Source organism: Camelus bactrianus, chromosome 17 (assembly GCF_048773025.1).
Source record: "Camelus bactrianus isolate YW-2024 breed Bactrian camel chromosome 17, ASM4877302v1, whole genome shotgun sequence".
Lineage (NCBI taxonomy): Eukaryota > Metazoa > Chordata > Mammalia > Artiodactyla > Camelidae > Camelus > Camelus bactrianus.
Genome location: NC_133555.1, coordinates 51,499,312 through 51,517,291, shown reverse-complemented (window position 1 = coordinate 51,517,291; position 17,980 = coordinate 51,499,312). Strand labels below are relative to the sequence as shown.

At 40.6% G+C, this 17,980-nt stretch overlaps 1 long non-coding RNA gene across 1 annotated transcript; it reads right to left on the bottom strand.

Moving 5' to 3' along the window:
• Positions 1 to 14,619: 14,619 nt before the first annotated feature.
• On the bottom strand, positions 14,620 to 17,918 carry LOC141573809 (uncharacterized). The gene is made up of 2 exons (XR_012500146.1): positions 17,479 to 17,918; positions 14,620 to 15,425 (listed from the first exon to the last, which is right to left on the bottom strand). It is a non-coding gene; the product is annotated as an uncharacterized LOC141573809 (long non-coding RNA).
• Positions 17,919 to 17,980: the final 62 nt, after the last annotated feature.

Below are 17,980 nucleotides of genomic sequence, written 5' to 3'. Positions count from 1 at the left end.
ACCTAGTCAAGACCTGGGATGTATGCACATAGTGACTGTAACCTCAGCATTTTTTGAAGTTCAGAATCAGAGGGGTGGGAGACTCAGGAAAGGCTATTTTAAGGTAGCAAGGGGAAAGTGAAAGGATGCTTTCACTCTGTGTGAGACTGAAACATCTCGGTCCCAGCCAGCAAGGCACCTGCATTCAGGATGGTGTGTGGAGAGTGCAGAGTTCTCACAAAGAAAGAAGAGGTGGGATGGGAAGGAGGACAGTCAGATTCTTTACTGGGGAAGGAAAAAAGGGGGCTGAAAATTTCCTGGTTGAACAAGAGGACTGTGACATGATGTGCTTGTATTTATGAGAGAAGGGTTTTGTGGGGACAGGCCTAGGGAGAACGCGCTCTGTGTGGGAATTCAGCACAACAGAGACCCGGGCAGACCCCAGGGCCCCTGCTGGGGGAGGGGCTGCCTGCCAGGTCCAGACCTGGGGCTGCTTCTGTCCCTTAGCTGGGGCCTCAGAGCTCTCTTCACAACCCAGTCCAGTTGATACAAGAAAAAATACGTGGAGCATGAGAAGGGCTGTGTCCCAGGCTTTAGTTGAGCCCCTGGGATGTGTCCCTCCAGATGTGGGTCCTTGGCTTCATGTAGGAAATGATTCAAGAGCAAACAGCTGTTGAGTAAAGGTAGATTTATTCAAAGAGATACATTGAAAGGCAAGAGAATCGCCACGAGGTATGGGGGTTGGGTGCTCAGATTAAAAGTAGGTACACACTCCACATACAGAGTGTGGGCCTTCTCCGAAGAGGGAGAGAGGGGGGTGAAGGCGAGGCGGCGCTGTGTTGCTTGTTTTCTTGGGCTTGGTGGTTTCATGTGCTAATAAGTAGAAGGACCAGCCTAAGGGGAAGGAGCTGGGATTCCCAGGGAGTTGGCCATTTCCCACCCTGTTACTTTTGTGGCTAGCCTTGGGACTGCCATGGTGCCTGGGGGTGTGTTATTCACCATGTTACTATTACAATGGGTGTATAATGAAGCTCAAGCTCTGCTAGAAGTTAAATGTCTTCATCCTGAGCCTCAAGGCCTACTGGGGGTTGAATCCTTCACCATTTTGATGTTAATTGCTGTGGCCTTCCTTGAATGGCTGTGCTCTGCCCCCTTCCATCCTGTCTCACTGTGATGACACAGAGAGAGCAAAGGCCGGGCCCTGCCTGTGCTCCTGCATTTAACGGGGGGAGGGGTGGGGTGGGCTGAGGATGACTCTGGGTGGTGTGAAGGATGTTTTAGATTTTCCCACGTGGGTCATGGGGACCTGCCAGCAGCCACCGCAGATTTATCTCACTGGCATTATGGTTTTTGTCACTCATCTTTTCCTATTTTTCTTTTTTTTAAGTGTTTAATCTAAATTTGATATCAGTTTTTTTAAGAAAGAAATTTCTCTTTTTCTTTTCTTTGGGGCTCTTTTGCGGGTTAGGTAATCAGGTGTATTTGTTTGTTAGTGGAGGCCCTGGGGCTTGAACCCTGGAGCCCGTGCATGCTAAGAAAGTGCTCTGCCACTGGGCTGTACCACTCACCCCATCATCTTTTTCTTTTTGTTTCAGCTGCCAAGAATATTAGAACTGAATTTCTGGTCGGCCTTTAACAATTACCCTGACTTCATGGCATGCATTTTTATGGCTTTACCTCCCCCGGTTTCATTTAAGTATTGAATCTCCGTTGTCTCTTCACTCTCACTTTTGTCTTTTTTTGTTATGATTGTTAAGTTGTGTTTTAAAAGTTGTTTAATTTCTCTTTTAGCAGGAGGCTGAAAGCAAATATATAAACAGACTTATCACAATTAATTGCTTTTATACATTCTAAGGTATTTAGTAGTTACTCAAAAAACGAATTGAATATTAAAGTGATAAAAATTTTTAATTACTTTTCAATTTTTTATAAAGGTATAGTTGTACAATATTATATGTTCCAGGTGTACAATAGATTCACAATTTTTAATGTTATGCTCCATTAATAGTTATTGTAAAACATTAACTGTATTCCCTGTGTTGTAAGATACATCCCTGTAGCGTGTTTATGTTACATGGAGCAGTTTGTATAAGAAAGTTGGGTAACGCAGTCTGGGGCGCGGCTGTGTCTGACCCAGGTTCACGGTCAGTGGAGCCCCTGCCTGTCAGAGCCCAGGCCCTCACTCCTGTTTGCGGGGGAGCGAGTGGAGGCAGTGACAGCAGTGACTGTGGCCGTGCAAAGTGTTGTTCCAGCAGCTTTACACTCATTTCTACATTTTATCCTTAAAACCCTCCTGTGAGGAGTCATTTTATGGTTTTTAATGAATAATACACTTTATTTTTATTTTGAAAACCTTCAAAGCTCCGGAAAATTTACAGGAGTAGCTCAATGAATGCTTAGATACATTTCACCTTAAAGGACAGTATTTGCCCTTTTGTGTCTGGCTTATTTTAGCATAATGTTTTCAAGGTTCATCCATGTTGTAGCCTGAATCAGTACTTTGTTATTTTGGTTTGATAATACTGTTTCTTTTTTTTCTTCTTCTTCTTTCTTTTTTAGTTTTTGGTTTATTTAAAAATATTTTTATTGAAGTATAGTCAGTGTATAATGTTGCATCAGTTTCTTGTGTACAGCAAAACGCTTCAGTTATAGAGGAACATACATATATTCATTTTCGTATTCTTTTTAAGCATAAGTTACTATAAGATATTGAATATATTTCCCTGTGCTATACAGTATAAACTTGCTGTTTTTCTATTCTATACATAGTCAGTATATGCAAATCTTGAACTCACAGTTTATCCCTTCTCACCCCCTTTCCCCCCTGGTAACCATAGTTTGTTTTCTATGTCTCTGTGTCTGTTTCTGTTCTGTAGATAAGTTTGTCTTCTTCTTTCCTTTTTTTTTTTTTTTTTTAAGATTCCACATATGAGCGATCTCATATGGTATTTTTCTTTTTCTTTCTGGCTTACTTCTCTTAGAATGACATTCTCCAGGCCCATTCATGTTGCTGCAAATGGCATTATTCTATTATTTTTTATGGCTGAGTAGTAGTCTATTGTATAAATATACTACAACCTCTTCATCCAGTCATCTGTCAGTGGACATTTAGATTGTTTCCTTTTCTTGGCCATTGTAAACAGTGCTGCTGTGAACATTGGGGTGCAGGTGTCTTTTGGAATTAAAGTTCCCTCTGGATATATGCCCAGGAGTGGGATTGCTGGATCAAGTGATGTCTTTTTTTTTTTTTTTTTTTTTGTCTTTTGAGGAATCTCCATACTGTTTTCCACAATGGCTCCACCAAACTACATTCCCACCAACAGTGTAGGAGGGTTCCCTTTTCTCCACAGCCTCTCCAGCTTTAATCATTTGTGGGCTTTTGAATGATGGCCATTCTGACTGGTATGAGGTGATAATTCATTGTAGTTTTGATTTGAATTTCTCTGATAATTAGTGATATTGAGTATTTTTTTCATGTGCCTGTTGGCCATTTGTTTGTCTTTAGTGGAGAATTGCTTGTTTAGTTGTTCTGCCCATTTTTGGATTGGGTTGTTTATTTTTTACCTATTACATTGTATGAACTGTTCATATATTCTAGAAATTATGCCATGGTCAGTCTCATCTTTTGCAAATATTTTCTCCCATTCCATAGGTTCTTTTTGTTTTGCTTATGGTTTCTATTACTGTGCAAGAGCTGATAAGTTTAATTAGGTCCCATTTGTTTATTTTTGGCTTTTATTTCTGTTTCTTGGGTAGACTGCCCTAGAAGAACATTTTTGAGATTTATGTGAGATAATGTTTTGCTTATGTTTTCTTCTAAGAGGTTTATAGCATCTTATGTTTAAGTCTTTAAGCAATTTTGAGTGTGTTTCTTTCTGTTTTTTTGTGACTCTGTTGTATGCTTTTGATTTGTGGTTACCTTATTTTTCAAGTATGTCAACCCATTACTGTATCTATTTCCTATAGACTGGTAATCACGTAGGCTCCAACACATCCTAAGAATAATGAAGAAAAAGAAAGAAAATCTATATTTTCTTGTTCCCCTTTCCCATTCCTACCTTTTTGTTTTGTTTTGATGTCCTTTTTCTTTTTTATATCTTCATGTTTATTCTCTTGTAACTCGTTATTGCATTTCCAACTATGGCTTTCCCATTTCTACAGCATCCTGCTTCCTTTCTGTTTAGAGCAGAACATTTTAATGTTTCTGTTAGGTTCAATATTCCTTAGTTCTTTTAGTTTCTGCTTTTCTGTGAAATTCTTTGTCTCTCCTTCTCCTCTAAATGATAGTCTTGCCAGATAATATCCTAGGTTGCAGCTTTTTCTCATTCAGGACTTTGAATATATCTTGCCACTCCCTTCGGGCCATCAGTGTTTATGTAGAGAAATCAACTGAAAGCCTTATGGAGATTCCTTGTAACTAACTCTTTGTTTTTCTCTTGCTGCCTTTAGAATCAATTCTTTATCTTTAACCTTGGCCATCTTAATTATAATATGTCTTGATGTAGGTCATTTTGGGTTCTTGTTTGGGACCCTTGTGGTTCCTGAACATGGATATCTGTTTCTTTCTTTAGATTTGGACGATTTTCAGTCATGCTTTCTTCCAATACCTCTTAAATCCAGTTTGCTCTTTCTTCTCTTTCTGGGGGCACACTTTGTATTATTCCAATATAGGTCCCATATATTGCTTTCATTGGTTTTTGCTTTTCTGTCTGTTGTTCTGATTGGTGAGTTCTGTTATCCTGTGTTCTGAGTCACTTATTCGTTCCTCTGCTTTATCTAATCTGCTTTTGATGGCATTTAGCTCAGCTCTTCTAACAGCCATTGAGTTTCCTGTTTTTAATTGGCTCCCCTTTATAGTTTGTATTTCCTTTTCATAGTATTCTCTGTCTCTAATTCATCGTCTCTCTTATTTCCTTCAGTGTTTTTATCACCCCCTTTTTGAAGTCAAGATCTAGTAGATTGCTGAGGCCTATCTCATCGTTCTTCCCTTCAGGGGACTTCTCTTGTTCTTTAGTTGGGAATGGTTCCTCTTCTTCATTTTACTTCTATTTCTCTGGCTCTGTGGATTTAGGAGTATCTGTTATCTACTGCGGTCTTGAAGAGACGTTTTATTTTTTGTTGGTTTTCATTTAAAGTAGGTGTTCCTGTGCAGACTGTGTACATCTGATAATTTTGTTGTGAGGGCTGTTCCTAGTATGTATGATTGCCTTGTCTCTTGTGTGTGTGTTGGCTGCTGTCCCTTTGATTGAGGGTGTGTTTGGGGTTATGGTGATCAGAGTTTACCCTGATCATTGTTGCTGAGCACGGCCCCCTTTTTTGGTCTGCGGTTGTCACAGCCTTGCCAGGGGCTGAGTCTTCTCCTCTGTTGCTGGAGTAGAGGCTGCTAGACCCGTTTCTGAGCTGTGGTGTGTGGCAGGCGTGGTTGGGGTGCTTCGCTGGGAGAAGGGTTGCTGAGTGCACCTCCACAGGAGACAGCCCCTGGGACGTGCCCTCTGTGGTGGTGTCTGTCACTTTTTATACAGGCTTACAAAGTCTTTGTTGACGCTGCCTTTGTTCCCACCTTAGCTGTGGGAATGTCGGCCACCTGCTCTGGTGTCCCCCGTGTTCTGGGCCCCAGGAACCACCAGTGCTGATCTGCCAGTGTCAGGTGCTAGGACCTACCGTAGCAAGCGTGCAGGCACACACCTGAATCTGTGGTGTGCCACAGGTGCCAGCACAGATGCCAGCCCCACCTCCATGTACATACGGTAAGCCGGCCTCTTGTAAATCCCCGCACTCGCCCCTGCCACGTGCCAGAGCTCCACTCAGTGCCTGTTAGTCCCAGAGGCTTGGGTCCACAAAGGGTCCAGAGAGAGCACATCTGCCCTCTGCTGGGAGCTGTAAACAAATCTCAGTCCCGCCTGAGAAGCTGCCAGGCCCCCGCCTCTGTGCAGTGAGCCTCAGCCTTCTGCTCGGGGGCCCCACCAGTCTCCAGCAGCCAGTTCCAGCTTGTCCCTGCTGGCTCGCATCTAGAGCTGGGGATCATACCAGTGTTCCTTAGTGCTGGCAACCAGACAGCTGCCACTTTGTCCTCTGAGCCTCAGAAGCTCCACTTCTGTCCCAGCTGACCTCCTGGCTGGAGAGGGATTGTCCCCGCATCAGCATGCCTGTCTTCCTGCACTGCTGCCTCCTTGCAGTGCTGGTCCTGCACCAAAGTTTCCTTTTCTTTTTTTCTTCTCCACACCCCCCCACCCAGATTTTGTGAGGATCCTCCTATGTTTTGAAGTGAGAGACACTGCCCATGTTCAGTAGGTGTTCTTTATGCTTCGTTGGTTTTGTAGATGTAATTCTGGGTGTAGTTGTGGGAGAGGGCAAGCTTTGACTCTCTCTACTCCACCATTTTGGCGCCTCTCCTAAGTTTTGCTTTCTGATATTTTGTTGTTAGTATATAGAAATGCAACAGATTTCTTTGTATTAATTTTGTATCCTGCAACATTACTGAATTCATTGATGAGCTCTTGTAATTTTCTGTTTGTGTCTTTCATATTTTCTATAAAAGTATCATGTCATCTGCAAACAGTGACAGTTTTACTACTTCATTTCCAATTTGAATTCCTTTCATTTCTTTTTATTCTCCAACTGCTTTGGCCAGGAACTCCAAAACTGTGTTGAATAAGAGTGGTGATAGAGGGCATCCTTGTCTTGTTCCTGATCTTAGAGGAAACATTTCAGTTTTTCCCCATTGAGTATGATGTTATATGCCTTGTATTATGTTGAGGTATGTCCTATCTATGCCCACTTTTTGAAGAGTATTTATCATAAATAAGTGTTGAGTTTTGTCATATGCTTTTCTGCATCTATTGAGATGATCATATGGATTTGTACTTCAGTTTGTTAATGTGGTGTATCATATTTATTGACTTGTGGGTATTAAGAAAGCCTTACATCCCTGGGATAAATCCCACTTGATCATGTTGTCTGATCCTTTTAATGTATTGTTGGAGTTGTTTTGCTAGTATTTTATTGAGGATTTTTACACTTATGTTCATTGGTGATATCGGCCTATAATTTTCTTTTCTGTCATCACTGTCTGGTTTTAGTATGAGAGTGATGGGAAACCACTGTCATCTGTCTTGTCTTACCTCGTAGGTTAGGTGTTACCCTCACTGCTTCACGTTTGTTGCTTTAGTTTTTGAAGTTTGACTATATTGTGTCTTGGAGTAGACTTGTTTGTTCTCTTTGGAATTTTCTGTTTCCTGAATGTACAGGTTTATGTATTTTGTCAGATTTGGTAACTTTCATCTGTTATTTCTTTGACTATTTTTTCAGCCACCTCCTTTCTCCCCTTTTTCTGTGACTCTATTGAGATGAATGTTAGATCTTTTGTTACACAGGTCCCACAGGTCCCTGAGGTTAGTATTTTTCCAGTTTCATTTTGGGCAGTTTTTATTGTTCTTTCTTCATGTTCACTAAGCTTTCCTCTGTCCTCTCCATTTTGATGTTCTTCCCATCTGTTGAGCTTTTTATTTCTGGGTTGGTTTTTTTGTTTTGTTTTGTTTTAGTTCTAAAATTTCTATTTGATTCTTTTTTTATATCTTCTATTTCTTTGCTGAGAGTTTCTGTTTTTTCACTTTCTCAAGCATGTTTGTAGTTGTTTATTGGATCATTCTTATAATGACTTCTTTGAAATCTTGTTGTCATTTGGTGTTGGTGTCTGTTGATTATGTGTTCATCCACTGAGAACGTTCTGGTTCTTGGTATGATGAGTGATTTCTGATTGGAACCTGGATATTAAGTATGAGACTCTTTTATGTGGAAATTTTTCTTTTGGCTGGTTTCCCATGGCTATACTTGTCGGAGGAAGGTGAGTACCACCACCTTGATGGTGCCAGATTGGGGTAAAACTTCAAGCTCCACACTGTTGGGAGCTTGTTGGGACTCATGGGGGTGGGAGTACCGCCTTCCTGCTGTGCAGGAGTTCTGGCTTCTTACTGGGGGAGAGGAATGAGAAAGCTGTTAGTTTTTACTGACTATGTGGAGCAGCAAGGTGTGGTGGCGCCATGAATTAACAGTGGGCTGAAATCAAAGGTAGAGCTTTCTGCATGGCCTCTCTGACAGCCCAGCCTGGGGTTGATCCTTCATCACAGCCTGAGAAAGGTGGAAACTTTCAGATTTTCTTTAATGGTTTGCCTGGAGTAGGAGAGTTATTGTATAGTCGTTTTCTTCTCAAGAGGCTGCCCTATCCTGAGGATTTGGCCAGAGAAAGCGGGCTTTTGTTGGAGTTCACAGTTGTGCCTGTCGGTGTTTCTGGGCCACCTGCATCTCCAGTGCTCAGTGTGGGACACGTGAGGCAAAGAGACAGCCCCAGGTGTTACCTCCGTGCCATTCCTGGTCCTGAGGTTTCTGCTTCCTTCAGTCTGCCTTCCAGAGCCTTCAGATGACTGTTTCACGTGTAACGTCCAGGACTTTCAGGGTACTTAGAGGCGGAATAGGGGAAAGTACTTGTCCATCTTCCAAAAAGCAGAGTCTTCACAATTGTTTAAATATCTAGTGTTATTAGGGAAACTACATCTAAGTCACATTTTGATAATCAAGATAAGCCTATTAAGGTTTATACACAGCTTTTATAGGACACTGGGGTATTTTGTATGAGCCGTATTCGTAAATTTTTCCCTTTGATTTCTGGCTTTGTGTTTTATCTCACTGGCTAAAACTGATCAATGTAGCTGTCTGCTCCTAAGTTAATGTTTATCACGGCCTGAGGCTTGAGGGCTGGGTTTGGAGGTGGACGTGGATTTCAGGCACTATCTTTACGATGTCAGTGATTATTTGTCCCAGGTTGTTTGCTCCTTTTGTTTTTAATCAGGGTTGGATGTTTGATCTTCCCAGATGGCTATTTTGTTTCCTGTGGGAAAGGTTGTGTACTTTGGTCTTGGTTATTAATGTGGGTTAGCTTTGGCACTATTACTAATCTTGTGGATGGAGTTAATGCTGAGCTCTTGGTCAGAAATACAGCCTGTTGCTTGGAACTTCATATGACAATGGCTTATCCAAGTGAGATTACTCTCTCTCTTACATACGTATTCCAGGGCAGGCACTTTATGGTTGATGCGGCAGATCTGATTTATGCAGCCCTTACAACCCATTAAATGGTCTGCTGTCACTAGTGTGGCCTTCATCCTCCTGAAGTAAGATGGTGGGTACAAATCCAGCCGTCACAACTGTATTCCAGCAACAGTAGGAAGAAGGGACGAATAAGCTGTCTGTAAGGAATATCTTAGAGGATTTCATGACTCTTTAACTCCTGTCTCCTTGGCCACATCTAACTACACAGCAGGCTGCACAGTGAAGTTGTTATTCTGTGTTGCCGAGTCCCCTGATTTGAGTAAGGGGCTAGATTGTGGTGCTAGAGGTGGAAAAGGGATCCGGGAACAATGGCTGACTCTGATCCCCTGCTGTGGGGCTGGAACCAGAAGGAGAGGAGCCAGACCAGCCCATGCTGGTGCAGGAGGTGCTGAGTGTGGGTGCACGGACATGCTGGCCCACAGAGGGGCCCGAAGATGGATCCCAGCATTAGAGTGCAGGGTGTGGGTGAGGGGCCCGGGGCAAGAGGAATGGGCATGAAGTGAGTCAGAGTTGGGCACGGAGAAGGTGGTAGAGGACACGGCCACAACCAGCAAGAGAACCAGAAAGGCCATCTCTGCTATGGCTGACCTTGATAGTGGTGCCTGGCTTTTATAACCACCTGTGGTGCATCACAGTGGCTCCCTGTGACCCCCGCGGCCCTTCTAGCCAACCACCAGGCTGCTTTCAGCAGGCCATGCCTCCAGCCAATTGCCAGGAGGCTCTCACTATGTCCCTCTGTAACAGAAAAGAACAAATCAGACTCCATATTAGATCTGTTCCTTTAGCTTTACTCACTGTGCACCATTTTCCAGGCTTAGCCTTGCTAGCTCTGCACCTTTTGTAAAACAGTGTTGCCTTTAGCCTGAAATTTACAGGAGAGCCTATTCTCGGGGCTCTGACCTTTAAGGATGTTAGTACTTCTACACTTCTGTAGAGATGACAAGTTGCAAAATAGAGAATAACTTTTATTTTGTTGGCGGTTTACAGGGACACCATGGCCTGACCCACATGGATGGCTGCAAGAACAAAGAATTCCTGCAGAAAGAAGTTTGTAACAACCAACCACACCATCTCCCCTATTTTTTTGTATAAAAGGAGCCTGTAGTCTGACTGGAGTAGGATGGTTCTCCAAGACATTAGTCTGCCATCCTCTCCGTCTGCCAGCTTTCCTAATAAAGTCACTATTCCTTGCCCTAATACCTTGTCTCCTGATTTATCAGCCTTTTGTGCAGCAAGCAGAATGAGTTTCGATTCAGTAACAAGTGGGATTTCCAGTCGCTGAAGAGGGCCACAGTGGGAGGGGCAGGCTTTAGTGGCGGGAAAGCAAGGGCGAGCTTTACCTCAGATGAGCGAGGTTTGAGATGCTATTACATGTCCAAATAAAGCTGCCAAATGCACAGTTGGAGATATGGGTCTGGAGTTCAAGAAAGTTAGAAGGACAAAGATGCTAACTTGGAGGTTCCCGAATTTCCCTTCTACCACAGAGGCCCTGAGTCCATGGCTTTTCATGGAGCAGTTGCCTCTGAGAGAAACCCGGAGCCTGCCTGAGTGATTCCTACACATCAGGTAACAGAAAACACCCCTATCAGAAAGGGTAGAAAGGTACATCCCCACCATAAGCCCCACCCCCAGCACAGTGCCCTGCAATTGAGGGGACCCCCAACTCCCAGCTCCTCCCTGTGGAGCAAAGGGTCCAAACTGAACAACTAACACCCCCCAGCTTTAAGGCTTCTGTCCAAAGGACGAGCTCCCAGGTCACTGAGCTTTGAAAGTCAGCAGGGCCTATGTCCACCAGTCCCACAGGAACACAGCCAACAGGGAACCAGTGGGAGCACCAGCACCCACTGGGCTTCTCCCCGAGGCCCCAGCTCAGAGGTTGCAGTTAGAAATAAAATCTTCCCGCTTCCACTTGCCTGGAAGGGGTTTGGTTGCAGAATTTGCAAAGGACTGCCTGGGGCCCAGCATCTAATTAGCACACATCCAGGTGCCAGCTGTGACCCTCCCCAGAGCCCTGCCTTCTCCCTCTGGTTCACTCCAACAGTAAAACCAAACATCTCCCTGGAAGGAGATTGTCCACCCATCTAGTGCCCCAGCTTTTATACCTGCCACTCGAGGGATGGGCCCTCAATCACCCAGGTTTGGTGGCCTGCAGGACTTACACTCCTGAGTCCCACAGGACTGAAACAAAGATGCACATTTTAAATGGACACAAGAATACCCCCAGCTACACCCTGCACCTCAGCATGGAGTGAGCAAGTGAAAACACTCATCTCCCAGTTTCTCCATAGAAAGGCCTTCATTACATGCTTTCTCAGTCCTGTCTGAGGGTCCAACTTCCAATCAACCCACATTTAGGCGCTGACTGAGAGTTTCCCCTTTGGAAAACATGGGTCTTGGGAGCAACCAAAAACAAAGATAGCAGCTTGGACAATCACAGAGGTTTAAGACAGACAACCAGGAGCTCAGGCTGGGCTGACTGCCAGGGTTCAACTCCCAAATGAGACCACTCCGTCCGGACTGGGAGAGGTGGTGATTTCATCTGATGTGCAGAAACCAACACAGAGAGTCCAGGAAAATGAGGAAGCAGGGAAATAGTTTTCAAACAAAAGAAAAAGATAAATCTTCAGAAACTTCTCATAATGAAATAGAAAGAAATGATTTCCCTGAGAGTTCAAAATAACAATCATAAAGATGCTCACTGATTCAGGAGAGCAAAGCATGAACAAAGTGAAAACTTCAACAAGAGATAGAAAATATTGAAAAGTACAAAACAGCAATCATATAACTGTAGACTAGACTGAACAGAAAGAATGATCAACAAACTTGAGAACAGGGCAGTAGAACTTATTCAAGAAGTAAACAAAAAAGAAAAAGAATGAAGAGTAAAGATGCTTAGGGGACTTTCAGGAACCACCAAGCAGGTGAACATGTACATTACAGAGGTACCAGAGGAGGAGAGAAAGGAAAAGAGACAGAACACCTATTCAAAGAAATAATGGCTGAAAACTTCCCTAAACTGGGGAGAGAAATAGACGTCCTGACCCAGGAAGCCCAGAACTCCAAATAAGCTGCATCTAAAGAATCCCACACTGAGGCACATTATAAATCAACAGTTAGAAGTTAAAGACAAGAAGACAGTCTTAAAAGCTGCAAGAGAAAAGCAACGTATTATAACAAGGGAACCCTCGTAAGACTGCCAGTGGATTTTTCAGCAGAAACCTTGCGGACCAGAAGAGAGCTCTCAGGATGATATATATTAAAAGTGCTGAAAGAAAAAAACATCAAGCAAGAATCCTCTACCTGGCAAAGCTGTCCTTCAGAATTAAAGGAGAGATAAAGAGTTTTACAGACAAACAAAAGCTGAAGGAGTTCATCACCACTAACATTGCCTCACAAGAGATGCTAAAGGTAGTTCTCCAAGAGGAAATAAAATGATGCAATTTAGTAACAGGAAAGCATATGAAAGCTTAAAACTCACTGGTAAAATTAAAAATAGAGTTAGATTCAGAATACTCTCCTATTGTAATGCTGCTGGTGGTTAAATCACTTATAAATCTAGCATGAAGGTTAAATAACAAAGCATTAAAGTAACTATAATTTGTTGATGAATACACAGGTAAAAATAGATAACTTGTGACATTAAAGGCATAAAATATGGAGAGAAAGTAAAAATGCAGAGATTTAATATGGTACAAAGTTATTATCAGCTTAAAACAGACTGTTATGTTTTCTGTAAGCCTCATGGTAAACACAAAGCAAAAATATACAGTTGATATACAAAAGAAGGAGAGAAAGAAATCTAAGAATAGCACTACATAAAATTATCAAATCACTAAGACAGAGAGCAAGAGAGGAAGATAGGGGCAGAGGAATTACAAAACAGCCAAGAAATAATGAATAAAATGGCAATAGTAAGGCCTTACCTATCGATTATTACTTCAAGTGTAAATGGACTAGACTAAATTCTCTAATCAAAAGACAGAGAGTAGCTAGGTGGATTAAAAAAAAAAACTAATTATGTGCTACCTACAAAAGACTCAATAGCTTTAAAGATACATGCAGACTGAAAGTGAAGTGATGGAAAAAGATATTCCATGCAAATAAAAACCAAAAGAAAGCACAGATAGCTATACTTACATCAGAAAAATAGACTGTAATCAAAATACTGTAATAAGAGACAGAGGTCAGTATATAATAATAAAGGGGTCCATTCAACAAGAGGATATAATATTTGTAAATATTTATGTGCCCAGCATAGGAGCAACTAAATATATAAAGCAAATATTAACAGCTTAAAAGAAGAAATATATAGCAATACAAACTTTTTTTGTGGGGGGGGGAACTTTGATACCCTGCTTTCATCAATGGATCGATCATCCAGACAGAAAATCAATAAGAAAACATTGGCCTTAAATAATGTGTCAGACCAGGTGGACGTAACAGACATTTATAGAACATTCCATCCAGTAGCAGCAGAATACACATTCTTGGCAAGTGTACATAGAACAGTCTCCAGGACAGATCCTATGTTAGGCACAAAACAGGTCTTAATGAATATAAGAAGATTGAAATCATATCAAGCATCTTTTTCTGGCCACAATTGTATGAAACTAGAAATCAATTATAAGAAAAAAACTGGAAAGTTCACAAATATGTGGAGATTAAACAAGTTGCTCTTGTTTGACCAGCCCACAGCTAACATCATACTCTACAGTGAAAATCTGGAAGTTTCCCTCCAGGATCAGTAACAATCAGGACATCCACTCTCACCAGTTCTATTTAGCATTGTACTGGAAGCCATGGCCAGAGAAATTAGGCAAGAAAAAGAAATAAAATGCATTCAAACTGGAAAGGAGGAAGTACGATTACCTCTGCTTACAGATGCCATGTTATTATATATAGAAAACCCTAAATGTTCATCAACAGATGAATGGATAAGGAAAAAATGATACATACATATATATAAACAAAGGAAGAAAATCCTGAAATTTGCAGCAATATGGATGAAACTTGAGGGGATTATTTTAAATGAAATAAATTAGAGAAAGACAAATACTTTGTAGTATCCAATGGGATTCAAAAAAGCCAAGCTAATAGAAACAGAGAGTAGATTGGTGTTGACCAGGGGTTGGGAGGTCAGCAAAATTAAGAGATGTTGATCAAAGGGTACAAACTTCCAGTTTCTAAGAGGAGTATGTTCTGGGGATCTAATGTACAGTGTGGTGACTACAGTTATAATGTTGCATTCTATAACTGAAATTTGCTAAGAGAGAACGTAAGGGTTCTCATCAAATAAAAAAAAATATGTGAGATGTTGAATGTGTTCATTAACTCAGTAGGAATCCTTTCACAATGACTGTGTATTTCAAATCAAAGAACTTTTAAGTTTTTTGCTATTTTATTTGTCAATTTTATGTTTATAAAGCTGAAAAAAAGAATTTAGCAGTATAATCATGGAGGTGAATTGCAGACCAACCACAGACCTCTGGTTACTTTACAAAAAGTGAATAAAAAAAACAAAACTGAAACATTAACTTAGCATTTAAAAACATTTATTTAGGGACAAGAGAACCATATCAACATAAGTTTACTCTACTGCTACAAATGAACATAACCTCACAAAGAGGAAAAGTTAATAGATGTCATCTTTTTTAATGAATAGTGGTTGAATTTCTTTGTAATATCATGTTACATATATGTACATGAAACATATATATGCAATTTTTGAAGGTATAGAAATAATTTTAAGAATTAATACCCTAGCTAGTACCTACAACTCTGAGTATTACTTATTACCCAGTTAGAATTCATGCCCCATTCTTAAGCTTCCCAAATTAAAGTCATCATGTACAAAGCCAAATAAAATGTTAATGGATTTTTGAAAATGAACACAAAAGAAATGTGACCATATAAATTAGAAGACATTAACTATTAAATAGCATATGTAATAAAATTTGTGGAAAATATTTAAAGATACGTAAGGTAACCATTTACATATAGAAAAACAAAATCTTTTACATATAGGATAAAAGTTTATGGAATAAACAGACGAGTTTTTGAACTTGTATTAAACATTGTTTAACTGGATAGTAAATCCTGTGAGTGTAGAAATAATTTTCTTGTAATTCTCAAAGAAGGAAATAATATGAACTTTAATTCATGGTAACAGAGTTGGCTGGAAAAATGCCGGCTTGACCTCAGAGCTTTCCTTCCCACCAATCAAAACACGAGTTTGTTTTTGATATAACTGTGATTCTGTCTCCGGCTTGAAAATTCATCTCCCAGTTGTTATCATTCAAAGAAATACAGTGCTGTCACTTCTGTAGGCTGGTTTAAATTGCCTAAAACAAGAAAGAAGTATTTAAATTATTCACATGTCTATGAGAAAACTGAAAGTATGTGTCAGTAAGATATCAATTAACAACTTGGGGCTTGGTATGCTGACGCCTTGGAAGCACGTGGGCTGTGTGACTTCACCACATTGTGAAGAGCAAATGTTTGGTAATAACATTCCCTAAATCCACGCAAGTCAAACTGCATATAATTATGTACTTAAACATGTGTTTAGCAAATATTTGTGGTTATTATTGTTTAAATTCTGAATAATATATAAAATAATATTATTCCGTTTTCCCCATTTTAATCAAATAGTCATGATAGTTTCCATAAGTTATAGTTAATTTGATAAAAGTGGATGCTTATGCCCCTGACTGTATCATTAAAGACTTAATGTAAACACCGTGCTCTGCAGTCACTGCTTTTGATGCCTCCAGCCCCGGCGCACGTGGCCATTGCAGCAGCGGCATTTAATTCTCCCAGGCTTTTATGGCTGTTCTCACTGCTGTACTTACTGGATCCCTTCTCTCAAAACAGAGATGAAATTCAAATTTGCACATCAAGAAGCACATCTACATATCTTTTTCCAGAAGTGATTATAAAACACCCAAATAAAAAACCCTGCAATCCCCAAGCCAGTGATTTTCAAACATCCTTGCTTGCTTAACAGCTAAGATAATTTTTAAACAGCAATATTCACTAGTATATTTTTAATTGATATCTAAAATTGTTGAATATAAGCTTAAGGTATAATGTTCAGCATATTTCACTATCAATTACTTAATCATATTTCTCCTTTTCTGACTAAAAGGATCTTAGGTGATAGTGATTTGAACTCGCCATCATTCATTAAACAAAATCAGTGAGTTTTTTTTAATAGTCAGAGATTACATATTGTTTATTTTTGAAGGAAACTTAGCATAGAAACTGTGGATGTGCCTACACGCGGGACATTTCACAGAAGTGGCCGGACTTGTCTGCAAACAGAAATTCCTGCCAAGTGACTCTGCCCATTCCCAGGGGAAACATTGCTTGCAAACAAGAATGTTTATTAGTTCCTCAAAAGGAACAGGCCTGGGAACAGGAGGGTCTGAATGTAATTAAGATAAGGAAGTCTTAGATGTAGTGCGCACGCGTCAATTTAAAAACTGTTTACTCTCTGTGCTTGGCAAGGGTTACTCCTTTGTGTAGATGGTATAAAAAATAAAGGAACCCGAATCTCGGGAGACATTTTTCACCACAGCAGCTCTGTGATTCATTTCATCGGCAACAATTTTTAACCTTCAAACCATATATTCATTCCAGTTGTCCCAAATATTTTTACTCATGTATTAATATTATATTTTTATGTAAGTTTCTAAACAAAAATTTGTGCTTAAATATATTTTTAAATTTTAAGTAACACAATCCTATATTAAATAATTTCTTAGATTGAGTTTCATTTTCGTACACATTTATCAAAATGTGAAATATATTATGAATTTGTTGATTTACTAAACATGAAAGTAAAATTTTATTTGAAATGCATCCCAATATAAAGGCAAGACTTTTAAGAATTTGTTCACACACAGGATGACTATTTCTTGTTTCTGGAATGACACAGTTCAACATCAAATTGTATTTCAGTGTTCCTTTTTAAAGACATAGGTGCTAAGAAAGCTGATTTTTATAAAAACTAGAGAGGGCAAGAAAGAGATATTTTATAGCAATGTAACAGAATTCTATATCCTCTCCAAGATAGAGGTGAAAATATCACACAGTGACCTATCATCAAAAAAAATAATAAATTATTATTTATAAAGTAATAAACTATTACTATTATAACTTTTTATTTTGGTGATAGCTATGTGATTTTTAAGATACTTAATATATAATGATAATATTAATTACTACTCATTGTAAATTCAGATAACTATGTCATTAAAACCCCCTTCAGTTTTGCTAAAAGCAAAAAAAAAAAAAAAAAATCACCTAATCTACAAAAGTATTTACTGCTCATCAGACTTACTAACTACACCATATCAACATCCATATTTCAAATTGGATCATTATATTTACATTGTGGGGACAGCGTACTGCAGATGATGAAGATGATTTGGCGGTGCTTTTATTCTAGTGTGAAAAAAAGCCCCCATGAAAGGCTAGCAGACAGAGGACAGCCTCATGTCACAGGTCTGCTTTGAGGAGGAACACACGTGGGAAATGGAGATCTGGAAATCCTGTCTCCAATTTTCCCTGTGCCCACGTGCCCTGCGCAGTCTCTGTGTGCCCCGAGATGTGCTCCAATGTGAAGGCCACTGGCTAAGAAGTCTATGCGTATAAAAATACACAATTAAGCATTGAGGGGGCAGTGACGGTGGGGGGGGCGGAGGCAAGCAGGGGGAGTGGGGCTGAGGCGTGCGGCCTGGCTTGGGGCTGGTGGTGGATCTCGTTGGGTGCCGGGCCCAGACGGTGCCGGGGTGGGGCTGTTTCGGGGACGAGGACCCAGCCGGCCTAGGCCGGCAGCGGGTGGGCGGGGTGGGGCTGCCCCATCGCCCGGCCGAGCGTCCGCGCTGCGGCG